Source organism: Loxodonta africana, unplaced genomic scaffold (genome assembly GCF_030014295.1).
Source record: "Loxodonta africana isolate mLoxAfr1 unplaced genomic scaffold, mLoxAfr1.hap2 scaffold_152, whole genome shotgun sequence".
Taxonomy (NCBI): Eukaryota; Metazoa; Chordata; class Mammalia; order Proboscidea; family Elephantidae; genus Loxodonta; species Loxodonta africana.
The window spans coordinates 188,582-215,948 of NW_026974903.1; the positions used below are offsets into that span (position 1 = coordinate 188,582).

General features: G+C 39.5%; 1 long non-coding RNA gene across 4 annotated transcripts in view; it reads right to left on the minus strand.

Moving 5' to 3' along the window:
* The window catches only part of LOC135229206 (uncharacterized), a 195,623-nt gene that overhangs the window by 15,541 nt on the left and 152,715 nt on the right, over positions 1-27,367 (minus strand). For all 4 annotated transcript variants that reach the window (XR_010319988.1, XR_010319989.1, XR_010319987.1 and 1 more), the window contains one exon: positions 2,627-2,774. This is a non-coding gene — a long non-coding RNA (uncharacterized LOC135229206). The remainder of the gene's footprint in view (positions 1-2,626; positions 2,775-27,367) is intronic.

Sequence of the window (27,367 nt, forward strand, 5' to 3'; positions counted from 1 at the left end):
GGATTTACAATACATTGGAAAATCACATCAGCTGACAAAATGGTGGATAATCGCACAATACTGGGAAGCATGGCCTAGTCAAGCTGATATATACATTTTGGGAAGACAGAGTTTAATCCATAACACCTAGTATGCAGCTATCGACCTGTTAATGCCTTTTTCTCCATACCCATTTGGAAGTATCACCAGAAACAGTGTGCCTTCTCTCTGACCTAAGTATATAAGGACGAAATAATATAGAGGAATCTCTGTTACATTTTCTCCATCTTACCGTTATTTGGCCTCATAGGCAGACCCAGTCACTTAATTGCACGGCAGAATGAAGAGATTAAAGCCCAACATTCTTGCCAGTGGACCAGGAAGGTAGCTGCTCAGACATCAGAGAGCCTCAGAGAGACAGAGACCAGGTGGCTCAAGAGAGGGATACCATAAAGTTGTTTTTCATACCCCCCTCCACTCCCATAGTTGCATATGCTTTCCTCTGACCCCAAGAAGTAGATCAATCCTTTGAGAACTGCATTATGGGTTAGAACACCAACAAGGTCCCAGACTGAGTGACACTCCCATAGATTACATCCAAATATCATTGCAAAGTCTTCAAAATCTGAACTGACATCTGAGCCACAGCATCCAGAAGTTGGGAAAGAACATGCAGCCTGAACATAACTGGGTCAAGTGATTGCTAAAACAAACAACATCAACATTTTCTGTAAGATTGAAGTAAGACATAGTCTTAGAATCATAGACAAAAACTTTAAAAAGCTACTTTAACCATGCTCAAAGAAGTAACAGTCACACCTTAGAAAAATAGAAAAATACATAGAAACCATTCACAAATGAAAATTTTAGACAGGAAAAATAGAGATAAAAAATTCACTTGACCAGCGGAATGCTGTTGACAGACAAAAGGATCAATGAGATGAAAATAGTTCAATTGAAAATATCCAATCTGAAAACAGAGGACAAATATTGAAAAAAAAATGAACAGAGCCTCAAAAAAATCCAAAAATACCTAACATTTATTTATTGGAATTCCATAAGGTGTAGAGAAAATATATAGTGTAGAAAAAAATATCTGAAGAAATACTGGCTCAACACTTTCCCAATTTGTTGAAAGACATAAACTTACAGATTCAAGAAGCTATGCAAACTCCAACAAGTTAAACTCACATAATTTTACACCCAAATGCCTCACTGTCAATTGTGGAATAACAAGGACCAAGAAAATATCTTCAAAGAAGCTAGAGAGAAAACAACTCATTTCACACAGGAGAAACCATTGGAATGACTCTGTATTCATCATCAGAAGCCATGGAGGCCAAAAGGCTGTGAAAACAACATTTTTTCAACACTGAAAGAAAAGAAACATTAACCCAGTGTTCTATAGGCTGTTATTTCCTTCATGAGTAAAGGAAAAATATTGACATTCTCAGGTGAAGGACGCTTAAGAGAATTCATCGCCACCAGACTTGTTCTAAATGAAACACTAAGGAAGTTCTTCAGGTGGTAGACTTGGAATTTCAGGAATTATGGAAAGCAACAAAGTCGAAAGTACCTTCTGAAGTTTGCCGTTCAGCCAAAGATTAGACAGGTCTATAAAACAAACAATAACACACGTGAAGAAAGTGTTTCTTAGTTCAATCGTGTGTATGAGACCAAAGGTGCAAAACCTGCCCAAAAGCACAGAAAAGAGGGCAGGATGGAACAGGAATCATGGCGGATGGGAACGGGGAACTGGAGCATAGAAGAGAATATTGACACATCATGAATATTGCCACCAATGTCACAAACCAATTGTGTATAAATGGCTGAACAAGAAAGTAATTTGCTTTGTAAAGTTTCAAATAAAGCACAATAAAAATTTTTTAAAAAGTGGTAGGTATCTGGGTAAACATATTACGCCAACCCTGCTGTCACTGCACAACATGGCGCAGGACTCCCCTCTTTGGATAGACTTGCTAGCCTATTGGAAACACTTTGGAATATACTCTTGGTGGCAAATTAGTATTAGAGAATGGGATTATTTTGAAAATATGAGATGTCTGTACTCATGTCTGGTGAATAAACTGGATAATAAAATTTTCAGAGCGAAATGAGATGTTCTAACAGAAAAATAGGCCTGAATTCCCACGTGGGCCATGAGCCTAATCTGAAGGCCTTTCCCAGAGAGGCATTTCAGGCACTTCTAGAGCAGCAGGAGCACTGGGGAATGCATGTATCAACCTCCCCCAGGGCCTTCTCTGAGGAGTAAGTACCTGCTTTAGTACTAAGCTTAAAAAAAAAAAAGCTTAGGGGTTCATAAATAGTCATTCTGCATAAGGTCTTCAGGTTCAAGTCTGTAATCCAGCTGGGATTCTGTGTGTGCTGCATCTCTGCATCAAAAGAACATGCTTCTAGAAGCAGAATGCCAGGAGAGAGGCGGTTGGGCAGTTGGGGGTGGGGGGTGCTGCGCAGACAGGGGTGCCCAAGGGAGGCACAATATAGTCATTCTGCAGCAGGTCTAGTCCTTCTGCATAAGAATTAGAATGCTTCTGTCAATGCATAATAGTTTACATGCAGGACATAAACAAAGTGACTGAAGGACAAAGTCAAATAGTAAACCAAGCCACTCCCTGTCAATCCTTACCTGAGAGGGTCTTCATGAAGACTTCCGGGGATGGAGAAGGACACAGTAAACGCTGATTTATTTTACCTCTTCCTTCCTCAAGAAACAGGAACTGGTGTTAAGACGTCAGGTGTCAAGCCCCAAACTCCTCTTCTGGTCTGTATTTAAGCTGTATAATAAAACTGGGATCAGGCAATCAGCCGTGAGCAGACAGACCCAGAGTATTCCCAGTGCCCCACATCTTTGAGCTCCAGTGAGATCCTGTTCTTAGTCACTAGATTAGCAGAGGAGCTGAAAGACTGAAATTCCGTGTTTTAAGGCAACTTGGGCTTCAAACAGTCACATATTGCTAAAGTCGTATTTCTCTGTGTTAATTTATGATCCTTAACTCAAATCTGGAGTTTGGAGCTCATTTTGATAACTCCTCATTAGTCTGCATAGACTAGAGTCTGCTCACAGTCAGTGATGACAATGGAGGAAACAAAGTCCCTAGCCCAGAGGAGGGACTGCTCCCCATATTTGGGGCAATGCCCCTGGGAAGCATCGGCGAGGTGCACTTTGGCCTCTGTGGCTTTGCCTTCTGCTCCTGGAATTGCACCCTGGGGGCCTCCATATGCAGACCCAGAGTCCGTGGGTGACCACAACTCCCCCGTTCTGGGTCATCGTCCGGACACACGTTGCGATATGCTTTCTGCCCTCCTTTCCAGCATAAGCGCTGCGATCACAAGTGGCAGAACCAGTTCTCAGGTCCAGACCCTAGACCTTGCCCTCCTTGGCCTTAGGCTTCCGTAGTCCTGGTGGAACCTGCAAGCCTGGCGGATGCGAGGTTAGCACCCGGCTGGGTGGGCTTGGGCCTGTCTCAAAAGGCTCATGGCGCACTCAGGTTCCTCCTCCTTGGAGCCTGTGGGCTTGCAGTGGGCAGCCCGGCATCTCGTGCCTCCCTTGGGAGCCCTCTCTGAGCAGCAGCTCCCCTCCCCCTCCCCCGCCAACCACCCAACAGTCGCACTGCCTGCTTTCTGCTTCTAGAAGCGTGTTCTTTTGATGCACACATGCAGCACACACAGAAGCTCAGTTGGATTACAGACTTGAACCTGAAACGCACAACTTTAAAACTACTAGACGGGGCGGGGAGGTTATTGGCAGTGAAAAAAGCAAAAAAAAAAAATAAGAAAGAGAACAATTACAAAAAAAGTATTAGAAGACTGTATCCTCACATTATGGACTCAAGAAAGTTGCGGATAAACAACCGCGTAGATAGCATACTGTTGTCTCTTTGCAAATAAGTCTTAAATGAGGGAATTTGGTACCGGGAAGAGTTGCAGAGCCTGACTTTGGGGAAATCTGGGATTGATGAATTGCCTTGCATGAGGCTACAAGCCCTGATAATCAATATTTGAAGATGAGATTCGAGCAACCTAGAACATGCATCAGAATTTTTTCTAAGTAAATTAGCACCAGAAGATGCCTTTAACCACTAAATAAAATGGGTCAGTAGTTCAAGATCTCCCTAAAAAGAAAACGGCAGACCTAGATCGTTTCCAGTCAGGTTCCAGCAAACATGCAAGAAACAGTCATTTTAATCTTGTACATAGTCAACAGAGATTAGAAAACCATGAGATACTCCCCTAACTTGATCCTTAAGGCTAGTTTAAAAATGATAACAAATTAGAGAAGGATGGTAGAAGAAGAGTTAGAGGACAAGCACACTCAGTAACTGAGATGCAAAACTCTACGTAAGATGCCAGCAAAGGAAATCCAGCAAAGTATAAACCACGTAACATGCCATGATCATGTAGGCATACAAATTTGAGTGAACGTTAAAGATTTAGTAATTTCATTCACCACATGCATAGGTGAAAGAAGAGAAGACATATGCTCACCTCAAGAGATGGGGGCAAAGCAGGTTGATAAAATCCAATCACATGGAGAGATAAGGACTAGGAGCAAATATGGAACAGAAAAGGAGTTCCCGAACGTGGAAAACTACAACTAGCATGATAGTTCATGGTGACGTGTGGGACATTCTCTTTAAAATTAATAAACAATAAAATAAGGGTGCTTCTATCATTACTTTTATTAAACATTGAACACCGGAAGTGTAAGCTAGTACAAAAAGAGAAAAAGTATAACTGCTATTCATAGATTATAGGACTGTCTCCATTGAAAACTGTAGAAAATACCGGAATTAATAGTAATCATAAATAAAAAATAAATTGAAATTTCAATGCATCAGCATCAAGCTGACTCTGTCATAGCTCTTAGGTGAAAGCAAAGGACACTGATAGGGAAAGAGCAGGTTCGGGTGGTCTAGACCAAGGAGGGAAGAAAATTATTCTGCACTGGGCTGAACTTATAAGAACGGGTCTTATGTGTGTTAGTTACCTAGTCCCTCCATAACAAAAAATAACACAACTGGATGGCTTTAAAGAACAGAAATTTATTTTCTCACAGTTTAGCAGGTGGTCGTTCGAATTCAGGGCATGGCTGTAGTGGGAGGTCCTTCCTTGTCTACCTCAGCTTCTAGTAGATGCCAGCAATCATTTGTGTTCCTGGCCTTCTAGAAGCATCTGTCTTCTTTGTCTGTCTTCCTTTTCACCTGTTTGAGTCTGTGTGTATTCTGCTCCTTTTATAACTAAGAAGAGTTAGGCTTAGGACCCACCCTACATTGGTATGACCTCATTCACATAATAAAAGCAGGCCCCCTCTTTCCTAACAAGGTCAGATTTACAGGTACAGGGGTTAGGATTTCCACAGACATTTTGGAGGGACACAATTCAATCCCTAACAGTCGACTTACCAGATATTCTGGATTGAGAGTACTCGCATGAACAGCTGAGAGTGGTTCCAATTCTTTGCTACATTCGTTGGCTGAAACTTGTCTCAATGGTCACCCAAAGGAATGCTAGAGCAATTTATTGTGTAGGACCTGGCCAACCATTCCTAATCAAGTCCATTGTGTGGAAAAACACACAATCCCATCACCAAAGCCTTGAGAAATTCATGGATAAGAAAAGAATGGTGGTTGGAACCAAGAATTGTTTCATAGCCTAGATAACATGGTACAGGTGTTAGATATTCACATGGAGATGTCAGGTAATAAAACTTCACCCCACATGGGGATGTCAAGGATAATACCAACAGCTAATGTTCATTGAGTACCTACACTGGTGCCAGGCACTCCTGTGCTTTTTCTTTCATGTTTGCTTTTCATGATGGCCATATGAGGAATGTATCATTATAATGCCTAAAGAGGTCAATACAGAGAGCTAGGCTCACATTTGAATATATGAGTCTGGACCCAGGAGGAGTTTGAATGGATGGAGGTATAAACCTCACGTCCTTAGCTACAAATAGACAGCAGTAAACTCACTGAGGCATCCTAGAGAGAGGGTGTCAATAGAGAGAGGAACAGGCACCAAGCCCAAGGGTACTCGGGTATCTAGAAGCCTGCCAGGTGAACAGCAGCCAACAAGCCTCTCTGAAGTCCAGTGTGGTTCCTGGAGGGTTGTCTGTCCTTGCTCTCAGCTGCATTTCCCCAGTGCCCCTCCCACCTGCACTGGGTTGTCCCCTTCATGAGGACAGGGGCAGTGTGTACCTTTCACCACTGTATCTGCATAACATAGACTACTTCTGGCCCATGGAATATACTGACTGAATGAAAAATAAACGATAAGTACGTAAAATCCTTCGTAGTTGATACCTTGGGATACATTAAGGAGCTTCATGAGTAAGAGGGAGAAAAACTGATCAGGGCTGCTTCTGAGACCATCTCTTAGGCGTAAAGAGTGTTAAACAATAATTAAACAAAGAGATTTAATGGCAGAGATGTATGTTAAAAAGATGTAAGTATACGTTGAAGATTACTAGAAACATGCACATTTATTATTGCAACTATAGTTCAAATTGTTAAAAAAAATATACTACATGCACACAGAATATTATAAAGTAATTTAATGCTCTCATTAAAAAAAACAAAAAAAATTATCATGAGAAAAGACTAATGATGAATGAAAATATCAGGATATAATATCCCTGTTAATATACATAAATGTGTGTGCTAATACACACATAAAACCAGTTGCCATTGAGTCAGTTCTGATTCATGATGACACCAGCGTGCCAGAGTAGAACTGTACTCCATAGGGGTTTCAATGGCTGAGTTTTCGGAAGTAGACTGCCAGACCTCTCTTTCATAGCAATTCTGGGTGGACCTGAACTCCAACTTTCTGTCAGCAGCTCAAGATATTAACCATTTGCACCAACCAGAGACTCTAACACACATACATGCCAATGTAAGTAAGATAACAGACATATCGGAAAGTTAGTAATTTATTCTATGCATTACGTATGTTTTCTTGTTATTTATTGCATACTTTCCCATTGCTTCCAAGTTTTTGAGGAATAGAATGTACTTCTGGAAAAATTCATGAGAGATTTTTAAGTAATGAAATAATCAACAGAAACAGAATGAGTAAATCTGTGGCAAGGCAGCCCATGAACCCAAGATTACAGTAACACTGGTATGAAAAGCAGAATTGTGGAGTCCTGAAGCTCAGTGGTCCCATGCATGCATCAGGAAAGAGGGAAGAGCAAATAAACAAGGAGAAAATACAGTGAGCCAGAGGAGTGGGAGCCCTCTGTTGTGGGCACAGTTTTCTCATGAAACTTTAGATGGACACAATGGGTGGGATTATCCACTTCCATCACACAAACATTTTTATTACCCTTGATTTTAACGGAACTATGTTATAAAAACAAATGATAAAATAAAGTATAATAAAAGAATAAATCTCATAGTGGACTACTATCATTTTCCCCAGCCACTGAGGAGGGCAGGAAACACACACGGGAAAGAAGATGGAGCAGTGTGAAGAATCATGCTTAGTGAGGAGGGGAGTGTTTCTGAGACAGGCCTTACTTGCTACCACCTAGGGAAGCAGGCAGCCGTGCAGGACCAACTGGAAGAAATGGCACATTATTTCTGAGACCTACTCCAGCTCATAACAAATTATGGATAACATGGGGAAGAATGAGATTTCCAGGACACTTAATTGTTCTCAGGAGAAACGTGTACACAGAAAAAGAGGCAGTCATCTAAACAGAACAAGGAATACTGCATGGTTTAAAGTCAAGAAAGGTGTGCATCTCCATTGTATCCTTTCACCATACCTATTCGACCTGTATGCTGAGCAAATAATCCGAGAAGCTGGACTGTCTGAAGAAGAATAAGGCGTCAGGATTGGAGGAAGACTCATTAATAACCTGAGATATGCAGATGATACAATCTCGCTTGTTGAAAGTGAAGAGGCCTTAAAGCATTTACTGAAGAAAATCAAAGACTACAGACCAACAGCCTAACAACAGGACCAATAAGCAACATCAGGACAACGGAGAAAATGTTGACATCACTAAGGGCTTCATTTTACTTGGATCCACAATAAACACCCATGGAAGCAGCAGTCAAGAAATCAAACGACACGTTGCATTGGGCAAATCTGCTGCCAGAGACCTCTTTAAAGTGTTCAAACGCACAGATGTCACCTTGAAAACTAATGTGCCCCTGACTCAAGCCATGGTGTTTTCGGTCACCTCATACGCACACGAAAGGTGGGCAATGAATAAGGAAGACTAAAGAAAAATTGAAGGCACTGAATTACGGTATTTGCAAAGAATATTGAATATACCACGGACTGCCAAAAGAATGAACAAATCTGTCTTGAAAGAAGTACAGCCAGAATATTCCTTAGAAGCAAGAATGGCGAGGCTTCATCTCACATATTTTGGACATGTTGTCAGGAGAGATCGGTCCCTGGAGAAGAAAGTCATACTTGGTAACAAGTGGCCACAACAATCGGCTCAAACATAACAACGACTGTGAAGGCGACGATAGGTAGTTTAACATACATTTTGACCCATACGAATTAAAATTTAAACAATTATTTCATGCCTTTTTGTAGCGGTTTCAGAATATACAATTAAAATAAATGTAAACAATTAATAGAAAAAATCTCTGAAAATAAAATTTAATTTTTTTAAGTCACTGCTCCATACCCCAAATCTAAATGGCTTGATATAAAGCACTGGTCTTTGTGATTCACAAAAAGCAGGTGCCAATTCCTGAACAAGAACTGAAGTGACAGGAGAAACTCCCCATGCTGTTATAGCCCTGAGTGTGGGCCCTAATCCAATAATCTGTCCTCATTAATTCCTTTTCATTTCATCTCTGTGCAAGAGGGGAGGGAGAAGGTGAGAGAGGGTTACATGTGCCTATTCTGTTCTTTAGCATCTAGTTCACTGCCAGGAACAAGTATTCATAAGAGGCTACAAAACATTAAAGTACAAATAAGGAGGAAAACCTCCTAGTATATATATGTATTAGGTGGCACAAAGAGTTAAGTGCTCAGCTACTAACTGAAAGGTTGGCAGTTTAAATCCACTCAGTTGCCTTGGAAGAAAGGCCTGGCAATCTACCTCCAAATGGTCACAGCTATTGAAAACCGTATGGACGGCAGTCCTACTCTGAAAACTCACGGGGTCGTCATGAGTGAAAATCTCCTCAACGGCAACTGGATTGGTAATCTATATATGGCATAAATGTTGGGAAAATTAGTTTCTGAACATATACACGGCATACAGAATACACTGCACATTAGTATTATGTGCCAAAACCCACTGTCATCAAGTCGATTCTAACTCATAGTGACCCCAAAGGACAGAGTAAAACTGCCACATAGGGTTTCCAAGGCTGTAAGTCTTCACTGAAGCAAGCTGCCACATCTGTCTCCTGCAGAGAGGCTGGTGGGTTCGAACCACTGACCTTTCAGTTAGCAGCCAAGTTCTTTAGCCACACAGCCACTAGGGTTCACTGCTGTCATGTACAGTGATTACATAAGCAAATTCTGAAACAAACTGCCTGGGTTTAAATCCTAACTCAATCTATCAGCTGGTTGATCTGGGCACGTTACTTTACCTCTCACTGCCTCAGTTTCCCATTTCTAAAATGGGTCTTATTCAAAAGGTTGTTACGCAGGTTAAATAAAACACACAAGGCACTTAGAAAAAGGCCTTACACACAGAATGAACACAATAAATGTTAGCTTTCATAATTATTAAGGGAATACAAACAGCTTAGTTGAAGAAACTTCCATCGAGAAATAGTTGCGTTCCAAAATTCATGTGTAAAGTCATTTACATCAACTGTTAAAGTTGTATGTTTAGATTCAAGTGATTACTGAGGTGTGTTATGATCTTGAACAGAGTTCAGGGGACTATACAGGCTGACTCTGCATGCCCTTCTCCTGCACATCCATTCCATCTCCCTTGGAGCCCAGACATCATGTTATCAATTAAACCCCTCCCACACTGGTGGTGTACTGTTTAAGAGCTACAGCTGCTAACCAAAAGGTCATCAGTTCAAATCCACCAGGCGCTCCTTGGAAAGTCTATGGCACAGTTCCGCTCTGCCCTATTGGGCCGCTATGAGTTGGAATAGACTCAGTGGCAATGGGTTTTTAATGGGTATGAGTTAACTGTTCAGTGCTTAAAGACATATCAAAAGCAACCACGAACACAAAAGTATAGTAAAAAGTTCTTATTTCAGAATAGCAAAACCTTTTTCTAACACAGTGGTGTATTAGGGTGGACTGTGTATCAAGAGGAGGCCTGGTGGCATAGTGGTTAAGAGCTCAGCTGCTAACCAAAAGGTCAGCAGTTCGAATCCACCAACTAGTCTTTGGAAACTCTATGAGGTAGTTCTACTCTATGCTATAGGGTCTCTATGAGTTAATATCAACTAGGGTCTGTATGGGTTGGAATCAACTTGATGGTGACAAGTTTGATTTGGTTTGGATTAAATTATGACCCTAAAAAATGTGTGTCTCAACTTGGTTAGGCCATGATTCCCACTATTGCATAGTTGTCCTTCATTTTGTGATTGTAATTTTACTGTAAGAGGATTAGGGTGGGATTGTAACACCACCCTCACTCAGGTCACCTTTCCCTGAGGTGTGGCCTGCACCACCTTTTATCTCGCAAGAGGTAAAAGGAAAGGGAAGCAAGCGGAGAGTTGGGGTCCTCAGACTATCAAGAAAGCAGCACCAGGAGCAGAGCATGTCCTCTGGACCCAGGGTCCCTGCACCTGAGAAGCTCCTTGACCATGGGAAGGCTAAGGACAAGGACCTTCTTCCAGAGCCGAAAGAGAGAGAAAACTTTCCCTTAGAGCTGATGCCTTGGACTATTCGCCTACTTTAATGTGAGGTATTAAATTTCTCTTGGTTAAAGCCATCCACTCATGGTATTTCTGTTATGGCAGCACTAGATGATGAAGACAGTGGGTAAAGGTGGAAGAGGTGGATGAAGGACAAAAAAAGAAAAATGGACAACAAGAGAAATATAAGAATTCAGAGAACTGTGAAAATTTAATTCCTGAATATACTTTCTTTCTCCTCCCTGTAACTGTAAGGACTTTTCTCATATACAGCATATATAAGTAAATCCTTGCAATATTTAAAACACTTAGATTTTTGTAAAACTCATTCTCTGAAAACTCATGGTGGCCCCATTAATTTGTGGCTTAAAAACAACTCAGAACTAAAAAGAAACATAAATAAATAAATAAAGACGCTGCTGTCATTTGCGGGTGATGTTCTTTTCCTGTTATCCACAACCCACACACTTGGGAGTTAATTTTCCAGGGTCAGTGTTCATAGACCATCCTCTTTCTCTTACCACCACCCCACCACCCTTAATTATTTAGAAAAGGCAGGGCCAGTCAGTGCTCCAAACATCAAGATTTCTCTCCAAAATGCCAACTCGCACTTGGGGAGCAGGCTACATTCTCAGCTATCAGCAATTCCACTAGCCCGTGCAGATAAGGAACATGTCTCCACTGAACTGTTCGTTGTAATTAAAAAAAAAAAAAGTAAAAAACTGTTTCTTAAAACCAGAAAAAAAACAAAAAAAACAGGCATTTCCCTATTACCCACCCACCCCACTCTCCCACACCGAGTGCTCCCCTCACCACACACACACTCAAATATTTCCTACCAAGGGTGTGTCCCAAGCACGGGGTCTGGCTCCACTCTTCTTTTACACCCCTTGGAGGCCTCTGGAGAAACCATACCTTTGGTTGGCAATTCCCTGAACCCTGCCTATTCAAGCTGGCACTTATTCAAAAAGGCAGGTGAGTCTTCAAGTCAGGTTTTTAAAAGGAGTTTAAGAGGAGCCAGGTGATATGCCTACTCACCCTCAAGTTTCTCAAAGGTAATAATTTCTTGAGATGTGTACAATGTCTCAACTACGGGTTAATTAAATCCCTTAGGATGGTGGGCATAGGAAAATCCTCCATCTCAATGCCCCCCACTTTGAAAAAAAAGAGGGGGAATCTCCAAAATCACAAATTTGAATTTCTACATACTTGATTGAACTAAGGAGTAAGTTCCTCATGTGTGTTATTCTTGGTTTGAGCCTGGTGGTGCAGTGGTTAAGAGCTCAGCTGCTAACCAAAAGGTCTGCTGTTTGAATCCAACAGCTGCTCCTTAGAAACCGTATGGGGTAGTTCTACTCCGTCCTAGAGGGTTGCTAAGAGTCAGAATTCACTGGATGGTAATTGGTTTGTTTGTTTTTCAATCTTTGGCTGAAAGGTAGACTTTGTTATCAATTTATTAAATCAACTGGTAATTTGCTGGATATTTCTCGTACAGGAACTTATGATGTCTTCAAATCCAGCTAATCAGGTTTAGGGAGAGAGAAACTTCTCTACCTTAGCCTCCCTGCCACTCCCACACCTTTTTCATTGATTTCCATGCCCTGTTTAAGTAACATCATTCATTACTTCTCACTATCTAGGTTATCTGAGCCAATTCATGGCAGTCAATTCCACCTGAGCCCTAGGATACCCTCATTTACATACTCTGCCCTGTTGTTCCTTCACAAATGGCTGACCTCACATCTCCCCTTGAATGTCTACTAGGCATCTCAAACTTAATGTGGTTCAAATAAAATTCTTCGTCCAAGTGTCTTATCTACCTCCCAGTCTTCCTTATCTCAGCAAATGTTCTCACTATCGTCTGGGTTGTTCAGGACAAAAACCTAGAAATCATCCTTGATTTCTCTCCTTTATTCAAATCTTGTATCCAATCCATTGACACATATTCTGGACTCTTGGCGCTACCTTAAAATAAATCCTGACTCTATCCACTTCTCACTACCTCCACCTTACAGCCACCATCATCTCTTGGTTAAAACTGGACTCCATGCCACCGATCTTCCCTCTTACAGTCTACATAACAGCATCACCTCAGTGGCTTCTCATGGCAATTAGGAAAAATTCCCAAATCCTTCCCATGGTCTTTCATGATGCGGGGCTTGCCCACCATACTAACCTCATTTCCTAACAGTCTTCCCTCGGTTCACTCCACACTAGCCATGACTTATTTCCTGAGCTTCCTCAAAACATGCCAGAACACTTGGTTATTTAAGGGCCTCAGAAACAACTCTTTCCTTTATTGGCAATATCCTCCCTCCAGAACTTCATACAGCTATTCTCTCCTTTGATATAGGTCAGTTATCTCCTCAAATATCCTGATCCCATAAGCCTTTACTAACTATTAATCTAAAACAGCTCACCCCACTCATTCCCTCACATGCAACTCTGTCTTATTTTCAAAATATTTAGCTCTCCTTGACATTTTTTGTTAATTATTACCTGTAAATGTATTTTTTGTGGTTGAGAATATATGCAGCAAAACATACACCAACTCAACAGTTTCTACCTGTACAATTTAACGACACTGGTTACATTCAAGTTGTGCAACCATTCTTACCCTCCTTTTCTGAGTAGTTCCTCTGTCATTAGCATAAACCCACTGCTCCTTAAGGTTCCTATCTAATCTTTTCAGTAGCTGTTGTCAATCTGATGCCATATAGACAGTTCTTAAAAGAGCATATGCTCAAGGTAGACCATTTTTATTCGTTAAGTAGCTAATGTTCTGGAGCCCTCGTGGCACAGTGGTTAAGTGATACGGTAGCCAAGCAAAAGAAGAGCAGTTTGAATCCACCACCTACACCTTGGAAACTCTATGGGGCAGTGCTATTCTGTCCTACAGGGTCTCTGAGTCGGAATCAACTCAACAGCAACAGTATGGTGTTTCCTTTTTTATACTTCAGTTTTAAGATGATTCAACGGAATGCTTTTGGTGTAATGTTTAAAGATTATCTCACGGCAATAGTTTCAGGAGTTCATTCACCCTCAATGGCTCCAAAAAGTCTAGGGTTCATGAGAATTTGAAATTCTGTTCTGCATTTTCCCCCTTTTGATCAGGGCTTTTCTATGGACTCTTTGATCAAAATGTTCAGCGACAGTAGCCGGGAACCTTCTGGTTCTTCTGGTCTCATGGCATGCTAGATGTTCTTTTAAAAAACATGAGTGGATGCTGGAGGTTATCAAATACTTATTTTATTACACCTATTAGTATAATCACATTTATTTTTCCTGTACATATGGCAAATTATACTGATTCATTTTTGAATGTTAAACTAACCTTGAATTCTTGGGATAGACCGAACTTGGTCATAATATATTCTTCTTTAGAGTATTGCTGGATTTGTTTTGCCTATTTCTTTTTATATTTTGCATCTATGTTCATCAGTGACATTGGCCTGTAATTTTCCCATCTTGTGCTGCTCTTGTCAGGTTTTGGTATCAATATTCATTCTACAAGCTTTATAAAATGAGTTTGGGTATATATTTCATTTTATATTGAAGAATTTGTGAAGTATTTCTTGAATATTTGGCAGAATTTGCAGGAAAAGCCATCTGACATGAAGTTTTCTTTTTGAGAATAGTTTGAGCTCCAATTCAATTCTATTAACAATTGTGGAATTACTTTTGCTTCCTGTTTCTTCTTGAATCGTTGTTATTAACTTACATGGTATGATACGTTTGCCTACTTTACCTAAATTTGCAAATTTATTAGCTAATATGGTTCATAACATTCTCACATTATCTTTAAGTTCTGCAAGATCTGTAGTCATTTTCTTTCTAATTCCTGATATTCGTTATTTATACCTTCATTCTTTTTCACTTGATCAATCTTGCCTAAAGTTTCTCAATTTTACTAGCATTTTCTAAGAATCAACTTTAGTCTTCGTTGATCGTCTTTTGCATGTATCCAATCATTAATAGAAACAAAAATTCCTATGAATGTTTGTTTCTGTTTTTTTCCCAACATTTTGAATGCATGTTTAACTCACTTATTTTTCAAAATTTGTTCTTTCCAATTATATTTTTCAGGCTATAAGTTTCCTATTTTATATTGTCTGTACTGCACCAATTTTTATATACACTATGTTCATAATTGTTCACTTCAAAATATATTCTAATTTTCATTATGATGTCTTTTCTAACGCCTAGTATTTTAAAATATCCAAGCACATGGAGATTTTGTATTTTCTTTTTCTAAGATTTTTTTTTTAATTATGCTGTACTTACACAGTATCCTCTATATTATTGCAGACTCTTGAAATTTGTTGAGACTTGCTTTATAACACAGTATACAGTTAATTTTTATAAACACTATGTATATGCATGAGATGAATGTATATTCTTTAGTGGTTAGATAATGCACACACATACACATATATCAATTTGGTATTTTTATACATGTTAAATCTTCTGTATCCTTGACAATTTATGGACTTCTATGTTTCTGAGGGGTGTGTTAAAAATCTATTATGATGCATGATGTCAAAAGGAGCCCCAGTAGTGCAGTGGTTAAGCACTCAGCTGTTAAATCTTTTGATTTGATCCACCAACTATTCCACAGGAGAAAGATATGACAGTTTCCTTCCATAAAGATTACAGCCTTAGAAACCCTTTGGAGAAGTTCTACTCCATCCTATAGTCACTATGAGTCAGAACTGACTCAACAGCACATAAGAAAAAAGGTATGATGTGATGGAAACTGAGCAGTACAAAGGTATAAGAATTGGTCCTACCTCCAGGGTCAAAGGATGAAGGACAGAGAAAACAGCAGAGACATCCAAAAGCTTGGAAAAAAGGGGGCTGAGAGGACAATGGTTGGTGGTTTAAGGGCTTTGAAGGGCTACCACATATACTGAGGAATCTGGAGTGCAATATTCTTGCCTAAGGATGAAGACATGCTCATAAAGATCCTGACAAAGCTTTAGGCTTGCACCTCTGGCTGATCTTTGGGCTCCACGGGGGCAGGAAGTGAAGGCTAAGGCAGAGTTTTAGGCGCTCTTGCTTAGCACTGAAAGAACACCCCAGTTCAGAGCCAATCTGCAAAGACTGGGATAATGTTACTTTTTCTTTTTGGCTACAAGTATTTAAAGAAATCACTGTCAGGTCATGAACTGACTGCTGTCATAACAGAACAGAACTTCAGTGTCCACACATGAGAAGACATACAATCTTTGCAGAAATAGTTTGGAAACATCACTAAGCAAATGGATGACTGGCCCTCAACAATTAAAAAAAAAAAAAAGCAAACCCTAATGACTGGAGGGAATCTGATTTCCAGAGTTACATTATAATATTTAAGATATCCAGTTTTCAACACACTATTTTAAGTCATAAAAGGAAAAAGAAAAGGATGGTTCATTTGTTAAGAAGAAAGAAAGAAGAGAATGAACAGAAAGCATCCCTAAGGAAACACAGATACTGGGATTACTAGACAAAGATTTTAAACCAATTGTCTTAAATTTCCTCAAAGAGCTCAAGAAACCATAGACAAAAAAAAAAAGGAAACCAAAAGAAGAATGTATGAACCAGTAGAAAATATTAATAAAGAAATATTATACAAAAGAACCAAATAGAAATTATAGAGCTGAAAAGTAGAATAGCTGAAATAAAATTTTCATTAGAGGAGCTCAACAGCAGATTTGAGCAAGAAAGCAGGAAAATGTAAACTTGAAAAAGCACAACTGAAATTGTTCTAACTGAGGAGCATAAAGGAAAAAGAATGAAGAGAATGAACAGAGCCTAAGGGACCTGCGGGACAACATCAAGCATACCAATATACTCATTAAGGAGTCCCAGAAAGGAAAGAAAGATGAAAGGACAGAAAGAATATTTGAAAACGTAATGACTGGAAGTTTCCCAAATGTCATCTAGATATCCAAGAAGCTCAATAAACTCAAATGACAATAAATACATAGATATCCACAGAGAGACATAATCAAAATGTCAAAAGACGAAGACAGAAACTTGAAAGTAGCAAGAGATAAGTGACCCCTAATGTACAAGAAGAGAGTCTCAACAAGTTTAACTGTTGATTTTTCATCAGACACCATTGAGATGAGAAAATAGTGGGATGATGTATTTAAGATACTGGAAAAAAAATACAGAAACAAAACTATGAACCAAGATGTCAATATCTAGCAAAATTATCTTTCAAAAATGAAGGCGAAATTAAGACATGCCCAGATACACAAAACCTGAGGGAGTATGTTAGCAGCAGAACTGCCTTATGAGAAATGCTACAGGGAATCATCCTGGCTGGCATGGAAGGACACTAGACAGTAACTGGAAGCCATAAAAAGAAACAAAGACTCCGTAAAGGTAACTACTTAGATAAAACAAAGTCAGTAATATTTTTATATCACGCCTCTCTTTTTTTCATATATGATTTAAAGCACGAATGCATAAAAATACTTACACATCTCTCTTAATGGACACACAATGTATAAAGATGCAATTTTTGTATCAGCAACGTAAGTAGGGGAGGTAACTGAGCTGAATAAAAGCAGAATTTTCTATACTGTTGAAGCTAAATTTGTATTAATTAAAAGAAGATTGTTATAAATATAAGATATTAATTGTAATCCTCATGCTCACCACTAAGAAGTTAAAAAATATAAGGAAAGGAAACAAGGAGAGGATCAAAATTGTACACTTGAAAAAAAATCATTCAAACACAAAAGTGGACAGTAGTGAAGAAAATGAGAAACAAAATACGTATATCACCTACTATTACAAAGTAGAAGATATAAGTCCTTCCTTATCATTAATCGCTTTAAATATAAATAGATTAAATTCACAATTGGGATCATTAAAGTTGTGTGTCAACTTTGTTGGACCATGATTCTCAGTGCTTTGGCAGTTATGATGTAGTTTAGCAGTCGTATAACGATGCAATCACTTCCATGATGAGATGTGATATAATGTGATTACCTCCATGATGGGATCTGCTGTGAGTAGCCAATCAGATGTAAGGGAGTTTCCGCAGGGGTGTGGACTGCATCCAATATAGGTGGACTTTCTGGCAAGGCTCTTGAGCTTTTGCTCACTCTGAATCCTGCAGCTGTCTCCTCTTCATCTGATCTCAAGTTTTTGGGACTTGAACTCTCAGCTTACCTTCCAATTTTGGGATTCATCAGCCTCCGCAGTCTGTGAGCCGCGGCCTGCCAGCTTACCTGCCGATCTTGAGATTTGTCAGCCTTTGCAGCCTGTGAGCCACAGACCTGTTGTATGACCTGCAGATCTTGAGTTCTGCAGTCCCTGCATCTATGTGAGTCAGGAGAAGCCACCAGCCTGACCCATGGACTTGAGACTTACCAGCCTCTACAGCCTCGGGAACCATTTCCTTGATATAAATCTATTTATATATAAATACATACATATATATATCTCACTGGTTTTGCTTCTCTAGAGAACTCAGCCTAAGATACCAATTAAAAGACAAACACTGGCAGAATGAATAAAAAAATCATTTGATTGCTATCAAGCTGATCTGACTCATGGTGACCCCTCGCCCCATGTGTGTCAGAGTAGTAGTGACACACAAGTGTGTCAGTTCAACGGCTAATTTTTCAAAAGTAGATCGCCAAGCCTTTCTTCCGAAGTGCCTCTGGGTGGACTCAAACCTCCAACATTTTGGTTAGCAGCTGAATGCATTAACCGTTTGCACCTCCCAAGGACTCTATGTTTATTTCTGTATTACTTCTCTTTATACTATATACATACACACACACATAGACATCCATGAGTGGTTCATACAGATGCTTTGGACTTCGACTAGCAGGGCTCTATTAATTATTGATAGAAAAGTACTGATACCAATTACAAATGCGTATTTGTCCATTTCCCCTTTCAGATTTATTAGTTTTTGTATTTTGGAGCCCTGTTGTTAAATATGTACACATTTAGGATGGTTTTATCTTTTTGGAGAAGTGAACCTTTATTTTGTTATGTCCCTACCTATTCCCAATAATACTCCTTTTTCTGAAGTATAATTTGTCTGATATTAATATAGTACTGCAGTAGAACTGGATAATTTTCAACCATTTCAAGAGGTAGCATAAGATCAAGAACTGATGGTATAAAAGGAAGAAATCGAAGCTGCATTGAAGGCATTGGTGAAAAAACTATCCTCTCTCCACCATCTTCACTAACCCTGACACCAACTGTCCCTCACACAGCACTCCCTACTTCTCTGCTGGGTTCAATAATTCATTGCAACGGCCACACAGAGCTCACAGTCCATATTCATGATTATGGGGTTTATTAGGGAAGTAACAGTTATAACTCAGGCTCAAAGATACTCAGAATACAGTTCTTCTATTAGGACAGCCTCTTCCCTCCTGGGCTCATAGGTGTGCCTCTGCCTGGCCTTGGGACTCTCTCCAAAGGCACTCAGCTTTCCTTCTCCATGGGCCATCATCTCCTATACCCGGGTCCCTGTTGCTTGGTCTCTCCTGCCATGGCATCTTACCGTCTTCAGGGTTACAGCTTCCTCTCTCTATCTCAGTCTCCTGCTTCTAGGAGCTTCTCAGTGCAGGGATCTCAGGTCCATAATATATGCTCAGCTCCTGGCTGTTCTTCCTTGATGGGAGTTGAATCCTCCTCTTTGCTCTGGAACTGGTTCTCTTTGAAGGGAAAACTAAACAATCCCCTTGGTGAGCCACAATTACCCTATCACACAGTCCTGCCCAAGTACCAGGGTAGATGTTATAAGACCATGGCTAGAAAGGCCACACAAAGTAAACAATCACATCACAGTACCTTGGACTCGTTTTTCGAGTGAAGTATCAAAAATCCCATCAGAACGGATTGGTAAAGAACATAATCAATAGCAAGAACATTTTCATAATTATGTTTTCTGTATTTGGAAGAAATCTATAGCACTATTCTTATTTTGCCAATTCACAGGGATCACAGAGATTAGTGGTAGATATTGCAGTACCAGAAAACTCTCTGGTGAAACAGTCTGTGAGCAGTTTTACAAACACGGATATTCCACCAGAGTCAAAAGAATGACGTTACATTAATCATCAAAGAGAACATTTCAAGATCTAGCCTGAAGTACAATGTTGTCACTGATAGGCTAATATCCATACACTTATAAGGAAGACCAGTTTATATGACTATTCAAATTTATGCACCAACCACCAATGCCAAAGACAAAGAAATTGAAGATTTTAAACAACTTCTGCAGTCTGAGATTGATCAAACGTGCAATCAAGATGCATTGATAATTACTGGTCATTAGAATGTTAAAGTTGGAAACAAAGAAGGAAAAGTAGTTGAAAAATACAGCATTGCTGATAGAAATGATGCCAGAAATCTCATGAAAGAAGTTTGCAAGACCAGTGACTCATCCACTGCAAATATTTTTTTTCACCAACATAAACGGCAGCTATACACGTGGACTTTACCAGTTGGAATACACAGGAATCAAACTGACTACATCTGTGGAAAGAGAAGATGGGAAAACTCATATCATCAGTCGGAACAAGGCCAGGGATCGATTGTGAAACAGACTATCAATTGCTCATATGGGAGTTCAAGTTGAAACGGAAGAAAAGTAGAATAAGTCAAAAAGGGCCAAAGTATGACCTTGAGTATATCTCACCTGTATTTAGAGACCACCTCAAGAATACATTTTATGTGTTAAACACTAATGACTGAAGACCAGGTGAGTTGTGGAATGACATCAAGGACATCACACATGAAGAAAGCAAGAGGTCCTTTAAAAGACAGGAAAGAAAGAAAAGACCATAATGGATGTCGGAAGAGACTCTGAACGTTGCTCTTGAATGTCGAGTAGCTAAAGGGAAAGGAAGAAATGACGAAGTAATAGAGCTGAACAGAAGATTTCAAAGGGTGGCTTGAGAAGAAAAAGTATTATAATGACATGTGTAAAGATCTGGGGATGAATAACCAAAACGGAAGAACACACTCAGCATTTCTCAAGCTGAAAGAACTGAAGAAAAAATTCAACCCTTGAGTTGCAATACTGAAGGATTCTACGGGTATAATATTAAATGACGCAGGAAGCATCAAAAGAAGATGAAAGTAATACCCACAGTCACTATGCCAAAAAGAATTGGTCGACCTTCCACCATTTCAGGAAGTAGCATATGATCAGAAACCGATGATACTGAAGGAAGAAGTCCATGCTGCACTGAAGGAATTGGTGAGAAAAAAAGCCTCCGAGAACTGATGGAATACCAACTGAGATGTTTCACCAAATGGATGCAGCACTGGAATCGCTCACTTGTCTAATCCCAAGAAATTTGGAATACAGCTACCTGGCCTACGAACTGGAAAGGATCCATATTTATGCCGATTCCTAAGAAAGGTGATCCAACCAAATGTGGAAATTATCAAACAATATCATTAATATCACATGCAAGTAATATTCTGCTAAAAATCATGCAAAAGCAGCTGCAGCAGTACATTGACAGGGAACTGCCAGAAATTTAAGCAGGATTCAGAAGAGGACATGGAAGGAGGGATATCACAGCTGATGTCATATTGATTCTGGCCGAAAGCAGAGAATACCAGAAAGATGTTTAAACCTGTGTTTTATTGACTATGCAAAGGCATTTGACTGCTTGGGTAATAACAAATTATGGATAACATTGCAAAGAGTGGGAATTCCAGAACACTTAATTGTGCTGATGAGGAACCTGATCAAGAGGTAGACGTTCAAACAGAAAAAGGTGATACTGCGTGGTTTAAAGTCAGGAAAGGTGTGTATCAGGGTTGTATTCTTTTACAATACTTATTTAATCTGCAAATAATCTGAGAAGCTGGACTTTACCAAGAACACGACATCAGGATTGGAGGAAGACTCACTAACAACCTGCATTTTGCAGATGACACAACCCTGCTTGCTAAAAGATAAGAGGACTTGAAGCACTTAATGATGAAGATCAAAGACCGCGGCCTTCAGTAGAGATTGCACCTCAACATAAAGAAAACAAAAATCCTCACAACTGGACCAATGAGCAACATCATGATCAACGGAGAAAAGACTGAAGTTGTCAAGGATTTCATTTTATTTGGATCCACAATCGACACCCATGGAAACAGCAGTTAAGAAATCAAAAGATGCACTGACATCAGGCAAATCGGCCCAAAAGACCTCCAAAGTGTTGAAAAGCAAAGACATCACCTTGAAAACTAAGATGCAACCGATCCAAGCCAAGGTGTTTTCAGTGGCCTCGTATGTGTGGGAAAGCTGGCTGATGAATAAGGAAGACCGTAGAAGAATTGATGCCTTTTAATTGTGTTGGTGAAGAATTCTGAATATACCATGAACTGCCAAAAGAAGGAAAAAATCTATCCTGAAAGAAGTATAACGAGAATGTACCCTAGCCTAGAAGCAAAGATGGCTGGCTAGACTACATCCTACAATACTTTGGACCTGTTTTCAGAAGGAATTAGTCCATGGAGAAGGATATCATGTACTATTTCTTTGGACTATCTAAGACCTCAAGAACAAAATCTCATGGTCCAAATTAACATTTTTACTTACTAATTTTCAAATGTAGCCCTGGTGGAACAGTGGTTAAGAGCTTGGCTGAAACTAAAAGGTCTCAACCAGCCTCTCCTTAGAAACCCTACTGTGCAGTTCTATTCTGTCCAATAGGGTCACTGTTAGTTAAAATTTAATCCACAGCAATGAGTTATTTAATTTTCAAATATAAATTTTTTTGTGTTAATATCTAAATTCTAAAGTAAATTTTATTTTATAAACTTCCGGTTTTATAAATTTATTTTCTATTATTCAAATTTATTGTTATGGTAGAATCAAATTTAAAAAGTGACATTAATTTTCAATCCAGGCAAAATGAAACGGCAATAACTAAGTGCTGTACAAAAATGGAAGCCTGCAGAAGATAAAAAGAAAATGATCTGTGAATCCCTAAAGACTATTCCAAAATTCGTTTTTAGAATGTAATAAATCAGCAGAGACTTCTTGCATTAAAGGTACGTGCTTAATGGGTGGAAATCATCTTACTAGTACCACTAGTGCTGAAATTAACGATGGCAATACAAATATAACAGAATTTGTTCCAAATTCTGCAACTATTTCTTGCTGTAGTAAAAAAAAAAAAGAAATTAGTAATGATCTAGAAAGTGAAACTAAGAGTATTAAATTGTCACATCTGCAGACCCCATAAATAACAGAAATGCAGATCCTGCCTTGTGGAATAATTTTCTTCCAATGAAGTAAATTACTGGATCAAAAGAGGCCCAAGTGATTGTCAACATCACATTTGTCCACTTGTAAATTTGTGTTGAAAATTTCTGGACGGTAAACAAACTTCTGTAGCCAGAATTTTTTCTAGAGTGCAATGTTAATGATGAAAATTATAAGAGGGAGTGGCTACTGCAATCTCCATCAGTCAGCTCTGTGTATTGTTTTGTTTGCAAACCTACTAACCAAACAAACAAACCCGTCATCCTCATTTAATTCTCGAATTGTTACAGATGAATTTAGCAATTGGTGCAAATTGAATAGGATCGGTAAACATGAAAATAGTTCAATTCACAGAGATTATGTTATCATATTTAAACCAAACACATTGTTCTGGCTTAATTTATGAACTGGAATCACAAATTAATGAACATCAGTATTGAAAAGCCATTTTGTAATGTGTCTTTGTTTTCCTAACAATCACTGAATGTGGACTATCTTCGTGAAAAAGAAATGAAGTCTTTGGGTCCCCACGAAATGGAAAATTTTAAAGTTGGCTTCAACTTGTTGCTCATTTGATCTATTTTTAACGAGTCACATCTCAAAATACGGTAACACAGGAAAGGGCAATCCATCCTATAATTCTAAAATAATGTGTAAAAAATTTATAATCTTGATAAGTGATGAAGTTCAATCAACCACTGTCAGTGAAATAAGTATAGCTCGATATTTTATTTTGTCTGTGGATTCCACTTCTGAGCCTTCTCATACAGGCCAGCTAAGTATTGTTTAAAGATCCATATCTCCAACAGACAGAAAACCTGTGTGGTGATTTATCACATTTGCTAGCTTAAAAAATCTAAAAAATCATACTAGTAAAGACATTGTGAAGCAAGTGTTTCACTAATTATGTGAAGTTTGCAAAATTGATTTTTCTAAGTGCAGAGACCAATCCTGTGACAATGCTGCCATTACGTCACTGCATTATAAAGGCATGCGACAGAAAATTCTGGAATGAAATTAATATGCCCTTTTCATACCAAGGTGCTGCACATTCACTTAATTTTGTAGGATGTATCACAATAGATTTTTTTTGTCCAAAAGCAATTGATATTTTTTCTAATATTCAGTTACTTTACAAATTTTTTGCCACCTCTATTCACTGATGAGCTGTTCTTAAAACACATTCAGGCAATGATTGAGCATTAAAATGTCTAATACACATTGGGAAGCACATGCTATAGCAACAAGTACAATTCTAGGTGCCACACAGAATATTGCTGAAGACCAGATACAAAAAGGAAACACCAAAACAGAAGCTAAAATCATCGCTGTCTTAGTCATCTAGTGCTGCCATAACAGATACCATAAGCGGATGGCTTTAACAAAGAGAAATTTATTTTCTCACAGTCTAAAAAAAAAAAAAAAAGGTTACAATTCAGGACGTCAGCTCCAGGGGAAGGTTTTCTCTCTCTGTTGATTCTGGAAGAAGGTCCTTGTCCTCCATCTTCCCATGGTCAAGGAGCTTCTCAGGCGCAGGGACCCCGGGTCCAAAGGACATGCTCTGCTCTTGGTAGTATGAGGTCCCCAACTCTCTTTCCTTTCATCTCCTGAGAGATAAAAGGTGGTACAGGCCACACCCTAGGGAAACTCCCTGTATCTCGGATCAGGGAGGTGTTAAAATCCCACCCTAATCCTCTCAACATAGAATTACCATCACAAAATGGAGGACAACCTCACATGGCCTATCCAAGTTGATACACACATTTTGGGGGGACATAATTCAATCCATGACATTATACCCTTTGGCCCCCACCCCAAATCACATTCTTGCAAATGGAAAACATATTCATCCCATCACAAACCAAAACCAAACCCACTGCCGTCCAGTTGATTCTGACTCATAGCGACCCTATAGGACAGAGTAGAACTTCCCCATAGAGTTTCCAAGGAGCGCCTGGCAGATTCGAACTGCCGACCTTTCAGTTAGCAGCCATAGCACTTAACCACTACGCCACCAGGGTTTCCTCATCCCATCATAGCATAGAAAAAGTCTTAAATCAAGTCCAAGTCCAAAATTCAAAAATCCCTCTTCATCTGTGAAATCTAGGACACAAGTTATCTGCTTCCAAAGGTACAATGGCATAAAAGGCACAAGCTAGACATTTGCATTACAAACTGAAGAAACTTGAGGGAAAGAAGGCGTAACATGCACCAAGCGAGTCAGGAGAACACATCGCATTAGCCCTCAAAGACATTGCAAACCAAGTGTTTCACTAATTAGGAGAAACTTGCAAAATTGATTTTTCTAAGTGCAGAGACCAATCCTATGACAATGCTGTGAAATGTCACTGCATTATAAAGGCATGCAACAGAAAATTCTGGAATGTAATGAATATGCCATTTTCATACCAAGGTGCTGCATATTCACTTAATTTTTTAGGATGTATCACAATGGATTTTTGTCAAAAAAATGATTTTTTCTTCTATTCAGATATTTTACAAATTTTTTGCCATCTCTATTCACCGATGAGCTCTTCATAGGAAATGATCAGCATTAAAATGTCTTTCTAATACCCACTGGGAAGCACATGCTATAGCAACGAGTGCAATCCTGGAATCACACACTCAGATTCTAGGTGCCATAGAGAATATTGCTGAAGACCAGTCACAAAAAGGAGATACCAGAACAGAAGCTTAAAACGTCGCCAACAAAATGTAAACACAGCCCATATATTTATGTTTGTTATGTATAATAATATATTGCATTATTTTCATTTGACGAGTCAATTCTCCAAGATTCAGAAGTAAATTTATAGACATGCATGGATCTCTACCAGCTATTAACAAGATATTTACATAAGAGAATATTTTGAAAACACAATAAAACAAATACTGCCAAATACTGATTATCAAGCAGTTTATTGTTGCAGAAGCATTAAAAGAAACAAGTAAATGACAGAAATGCTCCAGAAGTATTGAGTGCCAGGGATCAATTTCACACAACCATCCTCACTGACACACCTGAATCTTGCATGAAATGAAGGGTGAAGATGTATGAAGTTCCTTCTGATATTTTTTTCCTTCTTAATGTGAATATAACTGATGAAGAATTCCTGAAGGTACCCAATAAACCAGCACAGGCTTATCCTGACGAGAAAACCCTGGTGGCACAGTGGGTAAGTGCTACGAATGCTAACCCAGAGGACAGCAGTTCAAATCCACCAGGCGCTCCTTGGAAACTCTATCGGGCAGTTCTACTCTGTCCTATAGGGGCGGGATGAGTCAGAATCGACGCGACGGCAGTGGGTTTGGTTTTTATCCTGATGACTTAAGATAAACCTTTATGGAGAAGTGCTACAATTTCATTCTTACATTAGAATTAAGTTTAGAGATTGAAGACAAATTTTACTCATGTAGGCGTGTAAACCAAAAAACCAAACCCATTGCTGGTGAATTGATTTCAGCACATAGCAACGCTATAGGACAGAATAGAATTGCCCCCATAGGGTTTCCATGGAGCAGCTAATGTATTCGAACTGCCAAGCTTTTGGTTAGCAGCTGAGTTCTTAACCACTGCACCACCAGTGCTCCAAATATACTCTGGCCCAGTAGTTCAAATGCAACACCCGCTCCTTGAAAACCCTATGAGGCAGTTCTACTCTGACCTATAGGGTCATTATGCATCAGAATCGACTCCAACCCAACAGGTTTGTTCTGCCTACTGCCTCATCCCTATTTCATTTTCTCAGAGATAAGTTTCTGTGATAGTGTCAGATTCAGGAATGTGATGAAAAATGTCTCTTGTAGGGGTGGGGCCAAGATGGCAGAATAGTCAGATGCTTTGTGTAGCCCCTCTTATAACAAAGACCCAGAGAAGTAAATCGATTATATATGACAATCTAGGAGCCCTGAACATCAAAGGTGAAGTTACAGAATTGGACTTAGTGGCAGGGGGAGGGGGATATGGTTCAGAAGCAGTGAGAGGTGGACAGATCTGACCCGGCAGAAACCAGCACCCTGCAGGCTGGATCGGATGGCATGTGCGGTGACACAAGCAGTGACGCTCGGGACATGTTTTTCACATCAGAAGAGACTGAGTGGTAGAAAGTCTACACAAGTCTCCAGAACCAGTGAAAAGCAGTGCTAAGTTGGCAAAAGATAAGTACATGCATTTAAAATGCCACACAAATCAAAAATCATCCCCTTTGGGAAGAACATCTCTCCCATTTACCTGCTTCCTCCCTCTCTGTTTTTAGTCTTAGACCAGCTTCGGCTATTTCTGGGTCCCCTGGGCCAGAAGTAGGAACTA